The sequence below is a fragment of the Rhinatrema bivittatum genome, chromosome 3 (genome assembly GCF_901001135.1).
Source record: "Rhinatrema bivittatum chromosome 3, aRhiBiv1.1, whole genome shotgun sequence".
Classification (NCBI taxonomy): Eukaryota; Metazoa; Chordata; class Amphibia; order Gymnophiona; family Rhinatrematidae; genus Rhinatrema; species Rhinatrema bivittatum.
In genome coordinates this window covers 289,738,529-289,763,789 of record NC_042617.1, presented here as the reverse complement: position 1 = coordinate 289,763,789, position 25,261 = coordinate 289,738,529, and positions in this window count along the sequence as shown.

Genomic DNA, 25,261 nt, shown 5'->3' with positions numbered 1-25,261 from the left:
GCGTCAAAAACGCGTGGCCAACCCCCCCGAAACTAATAGCGCCCGCAACATGCAAATGATGGGCCTATTAGTTATTCCCGCGTGATACAGAAAGTAAAATGTGCAGCGAAGCCGCACATTTTACTCTCAAAAATTAATGCCTGCCTTTGGCAGGCGTTAATTTTGGCTGCCACCAGGGAAGTGTACACAAAAGCAGAAAAAAATGCTTTTCTTTACACCCTCCGACTTAAAAATTTTTTTAAAAAAAGTTTAAATCTGCCCGCGGCCTGCGGGTTGGAAGATGGACACTCATTATACCGGCGTCCATTTTACGAACCCGTGGCTGTCAGCAGGTTCAAGAACCAACCCCGGTAAAATTGAGCGTCGGCTGTCAAACCCGCTGACAGCCACCACTTCTGTCAAAAAGGAGGCGCTAGGGACGCGCTAGTGTCCCTAGCGCCTCCTTTTACCGCAGGCCCTAATTTACATACATGGGCTTTCTGTTTCGCCCAGAAGAGTGGCCTGTGCTCGAGTTGGGAGAGCGGGCGCTTGCTGGCTCTCCCGCGCGTTTTTCTGTATCGGCCCGATTGTGCTGTATTGCCTTCAACATGCAGAATCAAGCACTGACTGTGGCAGTTTTATGCCAGCAGGTGGCGCTTTATGATTACACTAGCCCCTGCTGCTTACTGAGATCACAATAGACAAAAGATAAACCAAATTTTACTTACTCCAGACAAAAGCCCGCCTGTGGCATTTGTTTTTTAAATTAGTCAAGTGATTGAAAGGAGCATAGCTCTTGAAAGCTAGCCTGAAATGTATGGAGTTAGTCCATTAAAAAGGTATCACCTACAACATGTTCATCAGCCTTTATTCCTTGTTTTGTTTTTAGCCCAGCATTTTTTTCCCTGTTCCTTTGGGCTGGGATCCAGGACCACAAGATGAGTTCCCCCCCTATTTTATATCTCCTTCCACTTCACATAGCCCATTCTTCGCAGCAACAGTCTTTGGCCTTGGGGCACACCCCAGGACTCTTTCTGGAACCCTGCCATCATGGGATCCGAAGCAGAGCCGGTGCTTCCATTAGGCAAACTAGGCAGTCGCATAGAGCGTTAACATTTTTGAGATGGCAAAACTCCACCAGTGCATGATCCAGAGGGGTGTTGTGCCAGAGCTAATACCAGCAAAGCAAGGAGAGCTGTGCTGGAGCTACTGCTGCCGGTAGGAGGGAACGCTAGGCAGGAACTGCACTATTAAGTAAGTTGCTGAGGGGGCTGCATGACCTGAAGGTTCGCCTAGGGCACCAAATGCTCTTGCACAGGCCCTGGTCCCAAGTCCTGCCACTAGGATGACCATGATTCCCTTCCCCTCTGTGGCTGCGTGCACTGCCTGAATGGTATCCCTAGCCCCCGGCCTACCTGGGGAGTAGAATCCTGGCCCAGGTCCCCCATATTACAAGGTCAGACGGCTCCATCTCATGTTTATTTCAAATAGTCTCCACCACCTGCCAAATATTCCATTTGTTAAGAGCAAACCAACAAAACCCTCATGGGTCAGCTATTTTTTTTTATTTATAAGCATTTGATATTCCGCCTTTTCCTAATGGTAGACCCGAGGAGGATTACATAAAGTAACAAGGCATTCAGTGCATAAGTAATGGATACATTCAGATAGGATATACGGAGATGAGATAGAGTGCAAGTAAATAGATAAGAAGTATTACTTATTTATTTATAGACATTTGATATTCTGCTTTTTGTCAAAATAGTGTCAAGGTGGATTACAATCAAAATGAATTCTAATTACAGTTGTGTCACAAGTTACGATCATCATAGGAGTATTAACCACAAAGGGGACATAACCAGATGACAGCAGCGGTATGAAGTAGATTATCATGGTCGCTAGTTGTGTGGCAGAGCATGTGCTAAATAACTGGTCTGTAGTAAAGGTATAGACAGGTTATGGGGATGCATAAGGCAGGCATCAAGTGCAGAAGGAGAAGAGTCATTAAATAAGAGGCAATAAGGGTACATTAGGTAGGAAAAATGGAAGTGCATTGGGTATAATTTACAAATTACATAGAACCACGGTTAAGAAGTAAGTCAAACTCCTGCACTGTGAGAGATATTAAGAACCAGTTAGATAGAGGTAGCCTGTTAAATCTTTCTTTTTAAAACGCCAGAATAAAATGCCATACTTGGGTTAAATTTGGGCCAACCAAACTTACTTCTGCCCCACAGTCTGAAGCTGTAAAACTCACTCCCCCCCACAGCCTTCCAGAATGGGACTTAAAGAAAAAACACACACCCTCACAGAAAATGATCATTTCTTCATTCTATGTTTAAAACAATGCTTTTAATTCCAAAGCATTCAAATAAGTGATTAATGTGCTTCTCCTGTTCCCCGTTGAAGGAGAAATTCTATCCTCAGTATGAAAGGCGACATTCCACAGACAGCTCAGTGACGCCTAAGGTTGACTGATAACTACTTTTTTCTGTCTTTGGAGCCCACTATCTTTGATATCCTCTTTTCTGAGACAGCAGGTACAGATGGGTTCAGGATCACTCACCAGAATGAGGGCTGGAGGGGCCCTTTCTCCAAGAAGCACTTTCAGCACCACTTCTTGGCTGGCAGGGGCTGCCACAACAGCAGCAGTCCTCTTTCCAGTGGCATACCAGGGGGGGTGGGCGAGGGGGGTGGTCCAGTCTGGGTGACAGCTAGGAGGGGGGGGGTGTCATTGGAGGCTCCCAAGAACAGAACTCAATATGGCAGCTGCTAAAAAGCAAAGAATCCCCAGGGCCAAAAAGAATAAACTGATTGCCTGCGGAGACCAGGATCATCCTTGGGGGGTGAGAGGGATGTGGAGCATTGCTCCCTCTAAGCTGCGTTTCTCCCTCCCCCACACAGGAAGATCGGTGGGGCTATGGTGGAGCTCATCCCACCATGGCCCAAAGAAAACAAGAGACTTCCAAACCTCCAGGTTCTCCTTCTCCTTCCTGCTCATGTGGCCTGGAAGAAAAACATTGCCGGAGCCATGCAGGCAGGAAAAAGGAGGAGCACTAGCCCACGTGCAGAACAGAAGCATCATCTGTGGCAGGGCTGCTGCGGATCCCATCTTGCTGCAGCCTGAGAAGATCAGTGCCACTGTGGAGCCATTCTGCAGCAACCTGCGAAGAGGAGGCCCAGAGGCTGAGGGCCTGATAGTGTGTGTGTGTGTGTGTGTGTGTGGTGTGTGTGTGTGTGTGTGTGAGAGAGAGAGAGTGTGTGTGTGAGAGTGAGTTGAATGATTGTGTGTGGGAGTGAGCTTGTATGTTGTGAGAGACAGAGACAGCATATGAGAGCCCCTGAGTGTGTATGTGGAGATACAGCATGGTTGTATGAGAGCCAGGTGTGTTTGTGTGAGAGAGCAGATGAGAGTGTCAGCCTCTGTGTGTGTGTGTATGTGAATGAGAGAGACAGCATTAGTGAAAGTGAGAGCAGTGGTGTGTATAAGACAGCATGTGAGGAGTGGAAATGAGAGCCTTGATTGTGGGAGAGAGACAGTATGTGAAGAATGATGACAGCCTGATGTGTGTATAAGAGAGAGACAGTGTGTGAAGAATGAGAGCCTGAGCATGTGTTGTAAGAGAGGACAGTGTGGGTGAGAATGAGAGCCTGAGTGTATGTGTGAGGGAGTAAGGGAAGAAGAACAGCTGGAGAGAGAAGAAACAGAAAGAAAAAACAACCTGGCAAAGGAATTGGTAAAAGACCAAGAAAGAGAATGTGGAAAGAGAGGGGCATGTGAGAGAAAGTGAGAGTGTAGGATGAGTGAGACAGTGAGACCATGTATGAAATAAAGCATGTGAGTTGTATGTGAGTTGTATGTGAGTTGTATGTGTGAGACAGTGAGACTATGTATGAAATAAAGCATGTGAGTTGTATGTGTAAAAGAACGAGAGTGTATGTATGAGAAAGTGAGAGCATGTATGAGAGAGCATGCATGTGTGTGTATGTGTGAGAGAAAGACAGAGCATGAATGTCTGGGTGTGTGTATGTGTGTGAGAGAGAGAGCATGATTTATTATTTGTTTTATGAGGAATGGTGATTTTATTTTTCCATTATTATTTTTTTTATTTATTAAATTTTCATAATAATTCAACAAAAAATCTTGCAGTACATGCAAAGTTCCTTGCATGACAGGCAATTATATATAAAGGTAACAAATAAATCAAATAAACCACAAAATTAACACGAAGAAACAATAGTCCATAAATGGGGAGACAGATGATATCTAATTAGTAAGTGAACAATTTATATACTCGGTATATCCTTCAATTTAAACACACGTCATCTTACGCTGACCCTGATTTATCCTCAAGAAATCTTTTTAATTGAATTGGTTCATTTCATAAGGAGACACATACCTACTTTTAGGAAAATTGACAAAATGCAAAATTCTATATCTAATAACATTTTCAAACATCTCAGCCCGTACTTGTAAAGAATTATCCTTAATTAACACATTCTGAAAAGACTGAACATCAGAAACTTGGTTAGAGAAGGAGCTCAATAGGGAAGCATGGTTAATCCAATAAAGACTGATGATGCTCAATTTGAGCAGATGCATCAGCACAACATTTACACAATTTAGCTGCACGTCCCTCAAGGATGCCCTCAACCTGCTGCAAAGAAGAAGCTAGATCACTTAAGGAAATATTATGAGGGGCAGAAAAAACAACAGGAGATGACATCAGAGAAGCTGGATAAGGTGAAGAGGCGGTACAGAGAAGGTGGAGGCGGTACAGAGATGGTGGAGGCGGTACAGAGAAGGGCGACCAGGAAGGTGGAGGATCTTCATCGGATGACGTACGAGGAGAGATTGAAGAATCTAAATATGTACACCCTGGAGGAAAGGAGGAGCAGAGGTGATATGATACAGACTTTCAGATACTTGAAAGGTGTTAATGATCAAAAGGACAACGACAAACCTTTTCCGAAGGAAAAAAATCAGCAGAACCAGGGGTCACGATTTGAAGCTCAGGGAGGAAGATTCAGAACCAATGTCAGGAAGTATTTCTTCACGGAGAGGGTGGTGGATGCCTGGAATGCCCTTCCGGAGGATGTGGTGAAGACCAGAACTGTGAAGGACTTCAAAGGGGCGTGGGATAAACACTGTGGATCCATAAGTCAAGAGGCTGCCAATGAAGAGTGGGTGACTCGCCAGAATGATGGCTACTGCCTGGAGTCAATACCCTTATTAAATAAACATACACAGGCTTACGGTGACTCCAACATCGCTCTAAGCTTCAACAGCAAGAGGAAATGTGGAAAAAAGGATTCACACTCACAAAGAGGGGAGTAGCTGGCTTGTTACGGCGGTTACTACCCCAAATCAAATAAGCCTGATACTTCACTTTCAATGCATATACAGCAAAGTTCTCTGATTCAACGGCAGGGGAGAAGAAAAACTGATACTTCACAATCCAGCAGAGCTCTCTGCTTCAACGGCAGGGGAGAAGAAAAGAGGGTTCGCACTCACAAAGCGGGGAGTAGCTGGCTTGTTACGGCGGTTACTACCCCCAAACCAAATGTGCCTGATACTTCACTTTCGATGCACATCCAGCATGGCTCTCTGCTTCAACGGCATGGGAGAAGACTTATACGTCACACATATCCAGCATAGCTCCCTGCTTCAACGGCAGGGGAGAAGAAAAACAACCAATAAGGGCTAATAACATAGTCTGGGTAAAACAAATAAGCATGGGTGCAGCTTGCTTATTGCGGCGGCTACTACCCCTAACGAATCAAGCTAGATATTTCACTTGGATGCAGCTCCATCACTGCTCTCTACATTAAAGGTGGGGGTGGAAGGGAAATAGAACCAAGAGCTAAGAGAAACAGATAAGTATGAGAGAAAATATGTGTGAAGCTTGCTGGGCAGACTAGATGGGCCATTTGGTCTTCTTCTGCCGTCATTTCTATGTTTCTATGTTTCTATAAGAAGAAACAGGCATCTTTTTATCACGTTCAGAAAACTGTGTTCCCTTTATTCAAAACGGGAGGAGATGATATCCCTCCTTCTACCAGTTCCGGGGACGACCTGATATTCAAAGTCTCTCCTGAGCCTAACCCACCCGCTGCCCAACAGGGGCAGAAAGGTGGAAATCCTCAGAGGATCCAGCTATTATAAGAGGCTGTGAAGGATGATTCCGATCTCCGGGCTCAAAAGACACACATTGCTCAGAGGAGACACGGGAGACTCCCCATTCAGCATACCTTCAAGACCACCTCCGATATGGCTGGCAGATAAAGTAACCCAAGAATCCAAAGGTCCTGAAGCTGAAGCAGAAGTTGCTGCTGTAGATGACATATTTTACACCTTATGTATTATACATATTGTTGTTTTGGTCACATAGACCATTGTTGATTTTGCTAGTTCTTTGTATACATTTAATAAATGTGTATTTGAAATAACTGAAAACAATTTGAAAAATATATTTTATGTGACTTACCTCTGTTAGTGGGTTGTGGTATTGTATTGTATTGTATTCAGAGGGGTGTTACACTTGCTGTATTTGCTTGATTAAGTTACCTTCTTTTTCTTGCCCATAGGGTAGCCAAAAACCAAACCACTTATGTAATCAATCCAAGAAAGGGAGAAACAAACTGCTGGGAAAATCCAGTTGGCCCTGCTGGATCCCCGCTGGACTCCACAAGGGGGCAGGCTCTTTATACATACTCCTTGCGCTGCTGCTGATGGTGGAGCACTGTACGCCTGCCGGAGTTTTAATGTCACCAGACGCTGTGGGGCTGACATCGGTGGGGAGGAGTCAGCAGCATTCTCTCCACCCGCCCCGAGTTCAGCAACCTCTTTGCCAGCAGCATCTCACCTCCTTGGGGTTCCCAAGGGCTCCTCCGACCTGCCAGTTCTTATGGCACCAGATGCAGTGGAGTTGCATTGGTGGAAAGGAATCAGACGCGTTCCCTCCACCCGCCCAAGTGCCAGCAGTCTGATTTGCCAGCAGTGTCTCACCTCCTCGGGACGCCCCTATTTTTCCATTATTGCACTGCATACAAAGTCTGGCTTGTAGTGGTCTCCAATTCAGTTTTTGTCTGTATATTTTTATTTATACTTTGTGGTCTCTTTATTGTGCATCTGGTGAGGGTCTGGGTGTGTTCTGCATGTGTGACAGAGGTGAGGTATTCTGCTAGCGGGAAGTTTCTGTATAGGGATCTATAGCAGCCTGGCTTATTCTTTTTTCCTAATAGGTTTACAAGTGCACACACACGCCTCCTGAACATTGTTTATGCATACTTAATCTTACATGGATATCCAATTTTCCATGTCATTCAACAAAGTTGTATCCTTGCTCGTTAACTCTCTTTCCTTGTACTTTCATATTTTATCCAGCTTAGTATATTATCCAACTATTTCCCAGTTAGCCCCCCCATCCTCGTTCATTGTAATTTCCTTTCTCAGTTACTTGTGAACCGACATGATGTGTCCTACGAATGCTGGTATATAAAAATGTTAAATAAATAAATAAATAAATAAATAGATAGATAGATAGATAGATAGATAGATAGATAGATAGATAGGTGTTTTAGGGCCCGGTATAATATTTGCAGTGTTGCCTTTTCAATGGTAGGATTCAGTGCTGGCAGTTGGTGCTGTTGTGGTATGAGAGGTTTTCTATATATAGGGCTTCTCTACTCCCCCCACGAGCATCCCACCTCTCTCCCCGGGGTTGTGTGGGGGTGTGTGTGAATGGGAGCCTGCCTTGTTGTTTTGTGTGTGTGGGTCAATGGGATTTTGCCTGCATTGTGTGTGTGTGTGTGTGTGTGTGTGTGTCTGTGAAGAAATGTTGTGCTGCCCCACTAATCCAAGACCAGCTCAGAGTAACTGGAAATTAAAAGATTTCAGGTATGTAGCGTGGGAAATTTTTCCTTCATTATTAATTTTAATTATTGGGTGTCTGATGTGTCTGCCATTTTGAAATATTTTACTGCTGTTGAGAAAAATGTAAAAATTTTGTATGAGCTCTTAATTATTGGATGTTATTCTATTCATCAGCTCATTGAAAACATTCTTATTCGTATGATTGTACTCGTTTTGAGTGAAGGGATCCAGAGGAGACAGAGAGGGAGAGAACCAGGGGTTGCTGTGTGTGTGTGTGTGTGTGGGGGGGGGGGGGGGGGGGTGTTGCCAAAGGTAGTATCCACCCCGGGTGACACATCAGGCCTCTCACCTCCCTCCCCTGGTCTGAAAGCAGCCCTTCTGTTGCACACCGAGACCCGATTTAAACATTGATCCTTTGTGACACAGCGTGCAGTGCTAAAGCCTTGAGCCATGGGGCTAGCCCAAGCCAATTATCGTTTAGATATCAGGTGGCAGACAGTGTACTTGGAGGACTAGGAGGTTCTTCTGGGGCATCGATTCTGGATGCAGTAGCAAAGCACAGATAACGTCACCATGTCCAGCTCCCTTCCTGCCCCCTTCACCCTCCCTCCTCCCACATATACTGTGAAGTTAAATATCTCATCCAAAGGGGCTGATGCAATACAGTGCGCTCAGCCGAGCGCACTTTAACCCGCTGTCGGACGCGGGTTAAATAGGCGCTAATCCACCCCCTAATGCAATAGGGGGATTAGCGCCTATTTAACGCGTGTCCGACGCGGAGTGAATGAGTTAGCGTTCATCGCATGCAAATGCATGTGAATGAGGCTATTACTCATGCACTCCCAATGCAAAAAAATAAATGTGCGTCTCAGACGTACATTTATCGCTCAGCTATTAACGTGACCTTAGCGCCTCCTTGCTAACGTGACCCCGCGGTTACCGGCGGTCTGCCGGTTATGAACACCGATGCCAATATACTCGGCGTCAATTTTCATAACCGGCCGGCTGCAGAAATGAAAACCGGCATCGGTGTTCATAACTGGCAGATCGCCGGTAACCGCGGGGTCACGTTAGCAAGGAGGCGCTAAGGTCACGCTAGGGACCCTAGCGCCTCCTTGCTAGGGCGACCCCCTAATTTGTTTATTGCATGGCGCCCCCCCTTGCGGGCGCCATGCATAGGCTAAGAAAGCAGGCGCTGAAAAGTCAGCGCCCGCTTTCTGCAAATTTTATTGCATCGGCCCCAGAGTTATTTAAGCTTGGGTAGGAATCTCCTCCTACTGTCCCAGGCCCCACCCTGTAGCCCTCTCACACTGAGCTCTACCTTTCAGTGTTTCCCAGCTGAAGCAGCATAGTTTCTATGCTGAGTGCATCTAGATTGTATTTTGATAGCTGCTTCTTGTTCTGAACAGTCGTAGGAGGAGGAAAGAAAAAAAAATATATAACTCCGTCTGCTGGGCTGGCAGGCAGTCACAAGCTGAAATAAACATTTTTTTTTCTCTTCTGTGTCTGCTGAGGGTTGGCAGCTGGGCAGCAACAGAAGTGTCAGCCTCTATTCTCTGCGCTGACAGAAAGCTCTCCGCATCTTAGAAGTTTTACCTCCTCCCTTTCAGGCCGATTCAATAAACTCCGCGGGAGAGCTGGCGCTCTTAGGCGAGCACCCGCTCTCCCGACTCGCACCCAGGCCCCTCTCCTGGGCGTGCGATTCAGTATTTAAATTAGTGCCAGCGCTAATAAGGAGGCGCTAGGGACACTAGCACGTCCCTAGCGCCTCCTTATTGGGCGGAAGCGGCGGCTGTCAGTGGGTCTGACAGCCGACACTTAATTTACGCCGGCGTCGGTTGTCAAACCTGCTGACAGCCACTGGTTCGGAAAACGGACGCCGGCAAAATTGAGCTTCCGTTTTCCAACCCGCGGGCAGCGGCAGATGATTTTTTTTTTTTTGTAAAAGAAATTGTTTATTTTTTTAATTTTTGGGGCCTCTGACTTAATATCACTATGATATTAAGTCGGAGGGTGAACAGAAAAGCAGTTTTTTCTGCTTTTCTGTACACTTGCCCGGTGCCATCTGAAATTAACTCCTGCCTTTGAGCAGGCGTTAATTTCTGAGAGTAAAATATGCGGCTTGGCCGCACATTTTACTTTCTGTATTTCGGGTAACTAATAGGCTCATCAACATGCATTTGCATGTGATGAGCGCTATTAGTTTCGGGGAGGTTGGCCGTGCGTTTTCCACGCGCTATTACCCCTTTCATTATACGGGGTAATGATAGCTCGTCAAAAAAGCGCAGCCAAACGGGGGGCTAAACGGTGTGCTCAGCCAAGCGCACCATTCTGTATCGGCCTGAAAGCACGCATGATGTGCGCAGGCATGGCTGAAAGGGCTCCTGGTGGGCCGGCTAAGAGTCCATGCACAGTGGAAGGCCGCACGCACTTCCAGCTGGACTGTGGGGGAGGGTAATTTTCAGAAAGCCAGTGGTCAATGGCTTTGAAAATTGCCCTCGGAATGTTCTGTCATAAAATGAGCAAAATAAAAATGCCCCCCTCCCCCAAAGCATTTCTGTAATTGTGTACATGCATTTCAACGGGGCCGGTTGATTCAGCCTTGTCTATCAGTGGGAAAACACCAGATATATTAGGCCCAATGTCTTAATTATTATTTATTTTTAAGGATTTAAAAAAATATATATATATATTCTATTAGAATATTTTTCAGTGAAAAGGAAGGTCTAGGACATGATTTATTTATTTATTTATTTATTTTGAACTTTTATATACCGACGTTCATGACAATATTGCATATCGCATCGGTTTACAATGAAACGGATATTGCATAAAAGCAATACAAAGAACAGGGGTTACAAAGAACTGGGATCCAGGAAGATAAATACAGGAGTTTAAAGACAAGCTGCTAATTTATGATCCAAAATAGAACAAAAACATTAAATTGAACTTAACGAAACAAAACGAGGGAGAAAGGATAGGATAGGATGGAATGGGGAAGGAATGGGTAGAGGAATTAACCAGTCATTGAAAAACTATTCTGTGAACATGTAAGATGTAAAGAGGCATAACCTGCCAGCAGGTGTTATGCCCTGATCAGAGTTAATGCAAGTGTCCCGTCCTGTCATGTGAGAGAGAAATTTTGTCCATTACGGAGAGAGACAGTTCGTCCTTTAGGGAAAGTAGGTTGTTTGAATAGCCAAGTTAGTCCTATCGTGAGCGAGAAGATGTTCGTCTGATTAGGGAAATGCTTGTCTGAATAGCCACGTTTTGAGCTTTTTTTTGAAGGTCAACGGGCATGGTTCTTGTCGGAGATCTGGGGGGAGAGCATTCCATTGTGGGGGGCCAGCTGTTGATAGGACGCGTTTCCTTAAAGAAGTCTTGGCTGGGGGGGGGGGGCGTAAAGAGAGCCTTTGTAAGATGTTCTAACAGGTCTGGAAGACGGGTGGAGACTAAGAGGGATGTTTAGATCAAGGGGGGTGAGATTATATATGGCTTTGTGGATTATTGAGAGGACTTTGTAGAGAATTCTGAATTTGATGGGTAGCCAATGAAGGTTACGAAGGATGGGCGTAATGTGCTCTCTTTTGCTGGTGTTGGTCAGAATCCTAGCGGCGGAGTTCTGCAACATCTGCAGGGGTCTGATGGTGTTTGCTGGGAGTCCGAGAAGGAGCGAGTTGCAGTAGTCGATTTTTGAAAAGATGATGGATTGAAGCACTGTGTGGTAGTCTTGGAAGTGGAGGAGGGGTCTCAACTTTTTTAGGACTTGTAGTTTAAAAAAGCAGTCCTTTGTGGTATTATTGACACATTTTTTTAGGTTTAGATGGCTGTCCAGAATAACTCTAAGGTCTCTTACTTGGGAGGAGAAATTTAATTGAGATGTGGGTGGAAAGTTGGTTGACCCATTATTGTCATCCTGGGAGATGATAAGGATCTCCGTCTTGTTAGTGTTAAGGACTAAGTTGAGGCTGGTGAGAAGGTGGTTGATTGTAAAGCTTTCTTTCATGCCCTCTGACTTGCCTGCTGCGTCGTTTTCAGCTGGTTATGATCAGACGGTTCTATAAAGAATCCATCTGCTGGCAGAGACGCACCCTGGCTTGAATTCTGAAACTCTTTAAGCCTCAGCACGAGTACAATTTCCTGTTTGGGGAGGTAGAGGATGGGATGAGGGAGTATTTATTTTAGCCTTGTTTTTCTCTCGGCTCGGACATTATTCCCTGTAAAAAAAAATCTGATTAAGAAATCCATCATGTCACTGCCGTTAAAGGCTTGCAGTTCTTGCCAAGCCAAGGAGGTCGGAACAATAAAAGCCAAGAAAAGTCCCCAAGATAGGGTATGCGGGTTCTGACTGCGCTGAAGCCCGAGAAGTAGAAGGAAACTGCCAGGCCAAATCCCCTTAAAATAAATCCCAACCCAACAAAAAACCCCAAAGGGGTCAATATTCAAAGGAATTTAGCTTCCTAACTACGGAGATAGCCAGCTAGATCCTTCAGGGTGAAACATATACCCCCCCCCCCCCCCGGGTGAGTGACTAAAGCTAGCTGCCAAGTTTTGCGAAGTGGCTTAAATTTAGCTGCTCAGTTTGTGGGCTGTGCAGGGATAGAGGCTGGTCAGCTAGTGGAAATTTTCAGCAGTAGCTGGCTCAATTTAGCCAGCTAGGTTTAAGTACATTTTCAGCCACAACTTAGCTGCTCCTGCAATGGGCCAATTTTCAGACACAGGATCTATGCACCTCCCCTGTGGTTAGATGGCTAGATCCCTTCTGAAAATTGCTCTCTCAGTGGGGGGGGGGGGGCGGTCAACCGATATGGAGGCTCCATGTTCTACATGCAAAGGAAAAGGAGACCATCAGAGAATTCCAGAGCCATCCTACAAGTACCATCCCTGATGTGGTTGTCATGAGAACTGCTGTCAATCGTATGCGTGCAATGATGAGATGATTCACATGTCAGGGATTGAGGAGAACTGATGTACATGTGAATTTAGCTGCAAAAGACAAGATGACCCAGCTGCTTTATTTGTAAAGTAGAAAGGCCTGCAGAGGCAGGGAACGAGCGGAGTAGCAATGTTTCGTGCCACAATTATTAGCACATCTCTCGACTTTAAAGGCATTGAGCTTTATTAATGATTATGGATTCGTTTGAGAATTTGGAGGAGAGGGTTAAGAATGCATCATGTACTGTACTATTCCACTGTTTGTGGAAGTATGTTCTGCATTATAGGGGGTTGTCAAATTTAGGCATGGGTGTTAAAAAATGTAAAGGGGAGAAAGGGCAGCAAGTTTATCCTAGGAGATTCTTGGAAGTATATAAGAAAATATCTGTAATGTTAATAGGAGTAAAATGAATGTTGTAGGATAGTGTATCAAAACATGCCCAAATGCTAGGATCTGAGAGGGGTGCTACAATCTCCAAACAAGATGTTTGCAATAGACTTTTATATGTTTGTTATGGAGAACGTTGTGGAATTAATTCAGGGAAATGGGAATGAGAAATCGTTCATGTACAGTGTGTGCTACTTAAGATGAGTGAATGGGATTAAATGTTTACAGGGAGGAGAGGGAAAATGCAGAAATATGTCTGGGATAAGTGAGATAGTGAGGCTACAATGTGAATGAGTAAAAAAGAAATGGGAGATGATTCGATTTCTTAAGGACTATTTCCAATACAGTATATAGGGGCTTATGCACAAAAACGTACGCTAAAAAAAGTTTACCATGCACGGTGGTAAAACTTTAAGATGCACACAGTAATACCCGACTTAAATGTTACCATGCTTATGGTAAAGGTTTACTACACTAGCATTGCCATGGTAGAAGTGTGCATGGTAACCAAAAAAACCCCAAAACTCTCTGCCTTGCATCCTAGCTACCTCCCTGCACCAAGGATTTTTTTTCCTCCCCCACACCTCACCCCAGTGCAGACTCGAACCCCCCACGGGCAAAGATCCCAACCCCGGATCCAAAAGAAAAAGCCCCCCCTTGGTAGCTTTCCTCTCCCTTTCATTCCTCTGAGGAGGCTCGTCATACTTTCATTTTGTGGTGGGGAAGGCCCAGGAGGGAGAAGAGGAGAAGGAGGCCGCCGAGGCATCACAGCAGGCTTTCAGAAGAGGGATGGGGAGGGAGAAGCACGCCTCCCAGAGGACCTTTTCACTTGGAACTAGGGGAGGGAGGGGGGGTCAGTGTCTGCATTGGGGGGGGGGCTTTGCGTGTTGTGAGGGTTGGCAGGAAAGAAAAGCCCCCTTCCACTTTGGACCGTATAGCATGGGAGATTCTACATGGTGCTAGGCACTTTAGCTTTACAGTGCATGCCTACGGTCAGAAGCTGATGTTACATCTTCGTGCTTTATCGAGCCGGTGGAGAACACACCAGGCTCTTTCCTGGGTGCCTGATAAAAGTCTCGTTTGCCTATGATGTTTCCTCATTTGCATATGAGATTGCACAAATCTTAGCAACCCTCTGGGAACATTTTGGGGACTGAGTTACTCGAAACATAATGGCAGAAAAAGACCGTATGGTCTATCTAGTCTGCCCATCAAACTGCAATGTGCATATGAAGACCAGGGAGGATAACTTTCCAACAAACGCGTCCACATATAGTTTTAGCATACTATTTTAAAACCCACGTGTATGATATACGTGCATTTTATAAAATAAGCATAAATGTATCCCGCAACATATGTGAATATGTAGGCTTACATGTGAATACATGCAATGCATTTAAACTATATATATATATATATATATATCAATGCATTGACCACACATATTTTTCCTACCTATTTAAAAAATATATGCACGTATATTTTACATGTGAAAGTAAAGTAGGACTTACGTAAATCATGATTTACGTGTGTAAGTAGACCAATTTTAACACATGTGTGTGTAAATGAAGTTATCCAATTTACCAATTAGTCTAGCAGTTCGCCCAGTCCTTCTCCAGGTCATCAAGACCTTCCTGAGACTTCATACTGAACTTCTCCCAGTTCCCCAGACTCCCACCCACTCAGTCCTTCACTATAAACATGTTTAATATCACTTATGCCAGATAATTATCAGGTGTAAAAATAAGTAAGTCGGAAAATGTATGCGTGTGTCTTTTAAAATGGCAACTTACATACGCAAGTGTTGGCCACGCCTTGGAATGCCCTGCATCGCCCGTTTTTTCACATTTATATGTGTGTGCAAAAGTGAATATGCTCGTGTATTTTTTACTTTTATAAAACGTGGAATACACGAGTGGAGGCTACTTATGCACATATATGCTAATTTTTACATAGAAACATAGAATTGATGGCAGAAAAGGACCAAATGGTCCATCCAGTCTGCCCAGCAAGCTTATGGTAGCATCAGCCACGCCATGCAGGTCTCCCCCATAATGACAGCATCAGGGGTGGCATCTACCGCGACATGCAAGTTATCCCCATACTTAGTTTCCCAAACTGTCAAAGTCAGGGCCCTTATTTATTGCTGTCTGAGTCCAATTCCCCGTTACCTCCTGCCATTGAAGCAGAGAACAATTTTGGAGTTGCATCACAAGTATAAAGTTTATTGGTTAAGGGTAGTAACAGCTGCATCAGCAAGTTACCCCCATGCTTAATTGTTTTCCCAGACCATAAAATTCAATGTCTTGTTGATTGCGCTCTGAAACTAATACCCCTTTTCTTCTTTTCCCCCTGCCAATAAAGCAGAGAGCAATGATGGAGTTGCATCAAGAATTGTTTTCTCCCCCACTCCCCCATGCCATTGCAGGCCCCATGGCTTTGTCCACTTTCTGTTGCATAGGAGGTGGACCCTTGGGCAGAGGTGGGGTTAATGCTACCTGTCGGCAGGCAGAGTGGGCTGACTGATGGAGGCCAGCTGGAGCTTCGCCAATACCAGCCCTCGTTCCCCACGGGTTGAGCCTTTGGTACCGGGGCCGGCTGGAGTTAGGTGGGCCTCAGTATGTAGTTGTCGATGGGAAGAAGAGGAGGTCAGCCCAGAGGTAGCAACAATAAAGCTGAAGAGTCTGAACTGGACGAGGCGGAGTCCTGGAGACCCGGGCGCCAAGAGGAACAAACATCTGACAGGGGGCGCCGAGCAAGAACAGGCTGAAGTCTGAAAAACCAAGGCCAGGACAAGGACAATGGAGGCGTCGTAGAGCAGGCTGAAGTCAGGGCAGGTGGCTATCAAGGAATGGTGGCAAGTCAAGGCTGAGGTCAAGACCAGGAGTGGAATGATAGCGTAGTCAAGCAAAGCAGGTCTGGACTAGGAGATGCTCAGTAGCATGGTCAGGTAAAGTGAAGGTCTGGACTAAGAGATGATCAGTAGCATGGTCAGGCAAAGCAGTGGTCGGGTCCAGGAGAAGATCAGTAGCGTAGTAGGCAAAGCAGTGGTCGAGTCCAGGAGAAGATCAATTTGAAGGGAGGCTGGGTAACAAGAACACAGGAACAACAAAGACAAACCAGGAACAGGAACTTGAAGGGATCAGGAACTCGAAGGAATCACCAGGAGGCAACAAAGTACACGTCCAGCATGGAGATCTGTTGTATAGGCGACTAACAGGAGCTGAGCCCGGCCTTATATACTGGAGCTTCAGCGAAGTCATCATCTGGAGCCGCGGCCAAGTTCCCGCCGTGGGCCCTTTAAAAGAAACAGTGATGCGCGTGCCTAGGGAGGGGCGTAGCGCTGGATGGCGGCGTCTCATCATAGCATCAGGAGCCCTGGGGGTGGTCCGAGGACAGAGCCGGTGGCCAGCACATGCACTACTTTCAGTTTCCTAACTCTTCCCATACATTCTCTTCCGTAAAGGGAATTTTGTCTACTCCACCCCATCCTCTGTCTTGGTAACTAGCGTCGGTCCTTCTCCAGGGTCTTCTTTAGTGAACAACAAACTGAAGTATTTTTTTTTATTATTTCCACCATTTCTTCGTCTCTCTCCACCCATTGATCCATTTCATCTTTCAATTTCACTATACCACTTCGGATCTTTCTCCTTTCTCTGATGTATCTGAAAAATGTTTTGTCACCTCGCTTTACCTCTTTGGCAATCCTTTCTTCCACCTGACTTTTTGCTTTCTTTGATTACTTTCTTCGTCTCCCTCAGTTTCACCATATATTCTTCCTTGTATTCCTCTATTTGTGATCCTTTATATTTCATGAACGAAGTTCTTTTTGCTTTTATTTTTTCGGCCACCTCCTTTGAGAACCAGATAGGTTTCTTATTTCTCTTACTTTTCTTTACTTTTCTGACATATAGATTTGGTGCCTTTGTAATTGCTCCTTTTAGTTTGGCCCACTGTTGTTCCACCTCTCCCATTTTCTTCCAGTCTTCACCTCCAGGAATTTTCCCATTTCACAAAAGTCCGTATTTTTGAAATTCAAAACTTGGGTCTTCGTATGACTTCTCTATATCCCATTTGCGATATCAAACCATACCGTTTGATGATCACTGGTGCTGAGGTGGGCACCCACCCGGACATTAGAGACATTATCCCCATTAGTGAACACTAAGTCGAGAATAGCTCCCTCCCTCATGGGTTCCATTATCATTTGTTTCAAAAGAGCCCCTTTCAGGACATCCACTATCTCTCTACTTCTGTTAGAATCTGCAGAAGGGATTCTCCAGTCTATGTCCGGCAGATTAAAATCACCAACAATCAACCCTTCTCCCTTCTTTCCCACCTTTTGGATGTCTTCAACCAGATCTCTGTCTAGTTCTTCCGTTTGAGTCAGAGGCCTGTAAACCATTCCAATAAAAATGGATGCACCATCTTCCATTTTTAGGACGGCCCATAATGCTTCTTCTCTACATTACATTCCGTGCAGTTCAGTTGCTTGGATATTGTTTTTGATATAAAGAGCCACTCTTCCCCCTTTTCTGTCCTCTCTGTCCTTCCTTAACAAGTTATAGCCCACTATGGCTGTATCCCAGTCATGAGACTCAGTGAACCACGTCTCCGTAATAGCAACAATGTTCAAGTCCGCCTCCTTCATTAGGGCCTGCAGGTCTGGAATTTTATTGCCCAGACTACGAGCATTTGTGCTCATAGCTTTCCAGCTTTTCTCCTTCAAGTTACTGCTCTTCTTGGACTTATTTTGTGCCTTATTCAGCTGACTTTTGTTATCCCCTTCACCCATTTCCTTTAGATTTAGGGGGTGACATTCCAGTTTCCTTCTGCCACCCCCGTTGTCTAGTTTAAATGCCTTATGGCATATGATTTGAATTTATATCTTAGGATCCTTTTTCCTGCCACAGACAGATGTAAGCCATCTTTGACATAGAGCCTTTTACTGTTCCATACATGGCCCCAGCCTCCAATATATCCACCAAAATTTGAGCCATGCATTTATGTTATCTATTCCAGTGGTTCTCAACCTTTTTCCCATCATGACACACCTGACAGATCACGCTCACACGTGTGACACACTTCTCATTACAATTCATGGTGGAATTCACAGTGGAAATAAAAAATAAAGGTCCAGTATTACTTTTATTGTTAAGAATGACACAAGGGAAAGACAAGTACTCTGTCTGAACAGAAATTGCATTAATAGTAAACATCCCATACTAAAACATCAATTTCCAGCACTCAAACAGTAACCACCTTACCTAAGAAAAGGCAACACTGAAAATATGAGAACGGTGAACACCAAGAGTTCTTTATTCTGCGTAAATCATCACAAAATGCCCGACTCAGGCCGAGTTTCACTCATTTGAACTGCTTCAGGGACTATGAGAATAAAATCAAATATAAACTAATTCTATCTTTTTCCTCCATAGCTATTTAGTTCTTTTATTTTATTATATATAATCTCAGAATGTTTTTACGATGCTTATATCTTACACCATTTGCGTTTAACTATGACATGTTATTCTGTTCATTGTATTTTCCTCCTTTCAGTTCAATGTAAGCCGGTATGATGTGCCTCACGAATGTCGGCAAAGAAAAGTCTATAAATAAATAAAATAAACAAATAAATAAATAAAATAAAAACATATAAAACATATATACGAACATACATAATAAAATCATATAAATAATATTCAAAAACATAATAGACAGAACATTATGACAACACTTCATGGCCAAAATTGGAAATGATAAAATCTAAAAAATCGTTAGATCCTTCAATATAAAACTGTATGTATAATCCCACATATATACATATGTTAGCCTCAATGACCCAGTGCAATATATAAACTTTTTTGTTGAAAGATTTTTGAAAAACTGTGTAAATACCAAACATTTTTCAACAAAAAAGTTTATATATTGCACCGGGTCATTGAGGCTAACATATGTATATATGTGGGATTATACATACAGTTTTATATTGAAGGATCTAACGATTTTTTAGATTTTATCATTTCCAATTTTGGCCATGAAGTGTTGTCATAATGTTCTGTCTATTATGTTTTTGAATATTTTCAATTTATTTAATATTATTTATATGATTTTATTATGTATGTTGGTATATATGTTTTTATATGTATTTATATGTTTTTATATTAGTTTATATTTGATTTTATTCTCATAGCCCCTGAAGCAGCTCAAATGAGCGAAACTCTGCCTGAGTTGGGCTTTTTGTGATGATTTACACAGAATAAAGAACTCTTGGTGTTCACTGGTTCTCTTGTCTTGGTTGCTACCGCTGGTTTGGATCGGTTTCCGGTTTGTTTCTTTGAACACTGAAAATATTACACCAGGCCTTAAGACACAAATACACCTCCTATTAGGAAAACGGTCCAAGCCAGGCTGCTATAGAGCCCTACACAGAAACTACACGCCAGCAGAATACCTCACCTCAGTCACATGTGCAGACCCTCACCTAACAAAGAATAGAGACCATAAAGCATAACTAGAAACATGCAGACAAAAACTAATCTGGAAACCACAACAAGCCAGAGAGACTGTACGCAATGTAACTGTTAAGGATGTGGACCCTTGAGCCGAGAGGGCCCCTGTTGGTCCTTTTCATCGGGCGGCAGTGTAGGCAGAGAAGACCCAACTGGAGCTTCACCTTTACCAGCCCTCGTTCCCCGCAGGTTGAGCCCTTGGGTTCCGGGGGCCGGCAGGACTTAGGCAGGGGTCTCTCAAGGCGTGGAACCAGAGGAGGAGGCTGAAGCGGCGTCAGACAGGCAGAAGTCGAGGAAAGGCAGCAGATAGATGGAACCAGGAAAAGGCCAGAGGTCAAGATGGGCAGTGAATAGGCATAGACAGAGAAACAGGCTGGAGGTTAGGGCAGGCGGAGGTCAAGCAGAGTCGGGTTACCAGGCGGAGGTCAGGCAGGTGGAAGTCAAGTAGAATCGAGCAGACCGAGTCGAAACCAGGAGGACAATCTGGAGGGATGAGGAGCAGGATGGCATGGCACAGGAAACAAGGAGCAAGGCAGGAACGCTGGATCAGGAATCAAGGCTGGAACGCAGGATCAGGAATCAAGGCAGGAATGCAGGATCAGGAATCAATGCAGAACTCACACTCTTAAACAGAGCAGGACCCGTTGCTGAGGCAAAGTGCTAGAGCAGGGCAGGGTATATATACCCACACTGCCTGACGTCATCTTCACGGGCCGCGGGGAGCTTTCCTGCTGCGGGCCCTTTAAATTAGGAGTGACGGCGTGCGTGCACACCTAGGGAAGCAGACACGGAAGTCGGGATGGCGGCGTGCCAGGCCGTGAGGGCAGGCCGCAATAGCGGCAGTCGGCGTCGGCTGCAGTGAGTGGTGATGGAGGAGAGCTGGGCCTAGTTGCCTCCCGGCGGAGGTAAGGGAACCTGGCCGCGGACGGCCGCACCTGGGGATCTTAACAGTAACAAAGGAAAAAGAGAAACTTCACCAGTCCTCAAAACAAATCAAGAAATATAAAATCAATAGCAGTAAAACCATACTAACAAAAAGAACAGATTTCAAAAGAGCTGATGAATTGAATATCCAAGAATTAAAAGCTCATATCGAAAATATCTAGATACAATAAAATATTTCAAAATAGCAGACACAAAGACCCAATAATGAAAAATAAGGATAAAAAATTGCTTTGCTCTGCATACCTGGGAACTTTTGATATCCAGGTACCCTGAGATTGTTTTGAATTAGCAGGAGAAGGGATGGTTTGCTTGCAACTTTCTCCTCTCTCTGTTACACACAAGCTCTCTCTCTCACACTGGCTCTCAATCACACACATATACACATGCTCTCTCTCCCACTTACATAGGCTCTCAATCACACACATGTACACATGTCTTTTCTCTCTCACTTTTATAGGTTCTTAATCACACATTTACATATATTCTATCTGTCTTTTTACACTTACACACACAGGCTTTAAATCACACACATGCATGCTTGTTTCTTTCTCTCACACACATAGACTCTCATTCACATACTGACATGCTATCTCTCCTACACTGACTCTCAATCACACACAGACACACATGCTCTTTCTCTTATTTATACACACAGGCTCTTAATCATACATACACATGATCTCTCTCTCTCTCATTTACACATACAGGTTCTCAATCATACACTTACATCATGCTATCTTTCTCACACACAAAGGATCTCAATCACACACAGGCTCTCAATCACATACACATACTCTCTTTCGCACAAACAGGTTTTCAATCACACACTTACACATAGAGGCTTTCAATCACTCACATACATGCTTTCTCTAACACACACCACACACACAGGATCTCAAACACATATGCTTGCTCACTCACTCACTCTCCTCCCCCACCAAACTAGCGACAGCAGCAGCCTCCTCCACTTCCAGCTCTCGTGGCCTCGAGAAAGGACTGCCATCGACTGTGGGGGCTGATGCTCCTCTTTTGCTCCACACTGCGCTGCTCTTCTTCAGGCCGATGCTGCATGCACTAGTATGGTCTCTTCTTCCCATGCGTGCGGCTGTTGCTCACCATCACCTCTTCCGGGCCGCGGGAGGCAGGAAGAAGAGACCATGCCGGTGCCGCTGACTCCAGCTCTCCTGCTGCATTCTGCCTGGGTTATCAGCATTTTAAGCTTGGACGGAGGATGAATTCCTATTTCGCTGAGGCAGGTGGAGCAGCTGGGTCAGTGGGGGACCAGGAAGTGTGGTGACACGCCTGCGTGTGCTTGGCGACACACTAGTGTGTCATGACATACCGGTTGAGAATTGCTGATCTATATGGCTTAGCCTCTCTTTTTCCGTTTCCATGAACAAGTATCACTTCTGAAAGGGCACTAGTCTTCGCCATGTGACTAATCTGCTTCCCCAGAGACTGGAAATCTCTCTGTACCACTTGGATGTTGTTTCTAGCAAGGTCATTGGTTCCCGGATGGATGATAAGATCAACTTCAGAGTCCTTACTTTCTTCTTGGATTGCATTAACTATCTGAATAGCATTTCTACCAGCTGATGATACTAGAAGGCTTTTAACTATAGTGTTTCCCTCGAAAAGAGTTCCCATATTAGTGCCTCTGATGATTGAGTCACCCAGCACAATGAGCTTTTTCTTATGCTTATTGGTTGTATAATTGAATTTCTGCCTGCATTGGGTTTCTTCTTTCCTTTCAGATACCACTTCAATTTCTATCAGTTGAGCTTCTTCATTATTTAAGACAGAGAAGGCATTTTGTATTTGTGTCACTTGAGAGAGTGGGTGTCTCCACATCTCAGGTCTTATTCTACCAGAGCCCACTGTAATCCTTTTGTTCTTGGGTTCCTATACGCTCTGTGTAAGGGGGGGAGGTGGACATGTGGGCTGCACAATTGTGAAGAATGGGTGTCTTTGGGTCACAGGTCTTATCCTACCTGAGCCCACTGAAAAACACTTTTTTTCCTGGGCTTTTGAATTTTCTGTAGTAAGGGGGAAATGATTCCTGAATTCTGTAAAGAGGGAAAGGATTTCTTGGTGGTTTCCTTATGGCAGCTAATTCAGCTTTAAGGTGAGCCAATTCCTTTTTCAGGGCAGAGAGATCTGAACAAAAGGGGCAAGCCCTAATTTTCCAGATGATTTGCCTCAAAATAAAGGCTCCACAGTTGTTACATTGGATAGTCCTCATTTTGATTTGATATCGAGAACACCTTAAGAATGATCAAATTAGCAATTATCTTGTTACCAATTATGTATTCCAGTCAGACTACATTAGAATAGAAAGACAAATCCTGGTGTGGGTGGGAGTGAATTATAGAGTTGGTATTAGCTACTATAATTTTAGCTTACATAAAGCTATAGGGATTTTGTAGGATCCTCTGTTTACTTAAAGTGAGATAAATATATATATATATATATATATATATATATATATATTTTGGGGGGGGGGGGATTTTTTTTTTTTTTTGTATATCCTCTCTTTTAGCCCACAATGTCACTACTCCACACTACCTGCCCCCACAATGCAAAACCACAGAACATTTGGTTATATTTCAAAGATATCAGGCAGTAATATCATATACTTCGCTTTTTGGAGCTGGAGCCTTGTGGACAGGAACTGACCAGTAAGCAAACTGCCAGTGGTCTCTGCAATTCACAAGTTGATCTGCCTGCTATGGACTAGAAACAGCCCCTCCCCAAGACAGGTTTCCTGCTGTTGGGTAAGCAGAATTATTTAATTATTTGTGTGCATAACAGGTACAAACTTATAGGGAGATTTACTGAACCGCGGTATTTTATTCTGGGAGGGGTAAAATATCACAGGGGGGCATTCCCGTCATATTTTGCCCCTTCCATGAGAAAATATCGCGGTGGGTTTCCCATGATACTTGTTCTCACGGAAAAAATATCTGGGGGGGAAGTGTGAAAACATTCGATGGCGGCCCCCTCTGCACGGGGCTGAAGGATTTAAATGTGAATGCAATGGAAGAGAGGAGGTGCAGGGATGATAGGATACAGACCTTCAGATACCTGAATGGTTTTAATGAAGCCCAATCCTTGAGAACCTTTTCCATTGGAAATTAAGCAGTAGAACTAAGGGGGTCACAAAATGAAACTCCAGTGGGGACGACTCAGAGCCAACATCAGGAAATATTTCATCATGGAGAGCGTGGTGGATGCCTGGAATGCCCTTCCGGAGGAGGTGGAGGAGACAAAAACAGTAAATGAATTCAAAAAGGGTATGGGATAAACGCTGCGGATCCCTAAAGGCTAGAGTTGGAAATTTTAAAAAGGGTGCATGGGGGGTAACCAGCATGGAGCAGCGGCTACTATCTCTAACAGAAGGCATGGGGATTACTGCCCTTAACTATTAGCTTAAATGATTTTGACACAATTGCAACCTCGCTCTCTGCTTTGACAGTGGGGGGGGAGGAAACAAGAGGTGTTGGATTCAGACAACAGCCAATGCTGGGTCCTGACTTTTATGGTCCAGGGGGCTGAATCGCAGACATTAGGGAAAAAGTTCAGGACTGGATTGCTTCTACAGCCAAGTCCAAAAGCAAAGGATGTTCAAACAGCAGCATTGTATGAACCATCAGGAAGGCTGCTCACCCTGTAAAAATGTTGCTAGCAGTGATTTTGTTACGAGTGTTATGACCGTCGGTTGCAGACGGCTGCGACCGCGTCTACTCACCTCCTGCACCGTCCTGCTTCCCTCTCCAGGCCTGCTTGCGGTGGGGGCTAGTCTCTGCTGCCGCGCACCCCATGGTCCCTCGTGGCGGTCGGACGCCACCGCCACCTACGCCGATTCCGGGCCTTCCTAGGCGTGTGTGCGCCACCGGGCCCTCTTTTGAAGCAACCACGGCAGGAACCTCGGGGGCGTCCCTGATTGATGATGTCACTGGATCAGGGTTCTTAAACTCTGCCTTCGCCCCCAGCTAGCTGACTTGGCAGCGAGTTCCATCGCTACTCTACGAGCTCCTGTCTCCGTTGGACCTGTGGTGACGTTACCGGACCCTACGTGGACTCTGGACCCTGGCTGGTACCCACTCCTCAGGGGCCAGTATGCATTCTCTACGGAGACTTGGTTTCCTGGCTTCCCCCGCTCCTCGGACTGGCCCTGCGCCTTCCAGAAGTCCTACTCTGCCAGCTCCCCACTCCTCGGGGCTGCCTCTGGAAACGCCTTCACCACTTGGGAGTTCTATCTCCGTGCTTCCCCACTCCTTGAGGCAGTGCCTACATTCTATACCAGAGACTGTCAGTGCTTCCCTGCTCCTCGGGGTGGTGCCTATGTTCTACACTTGGGACTATCAGTGCTTCCCCGCTCCTCAGGGCAGTGCCTATGTTCAACACCAGAGACTGTTGTGCTTCTCCGCTCCTTGGGTCAGTACCCTACCACCGGTGACTGCCAGTACCTTCCCCGCTCCTCGGGCTTGTCTACGTCATCACCTGGAGACCTGACTTGGGCTTCCCCGCTCTGCGAGTTAGCCTACGTCATCGCATCAGTACCTCTCTCGCTGCGCAGCTCTGCCCCTCCTGTCTCGCGCTTCCCGCTCCTCGGGTCTGCCTAGC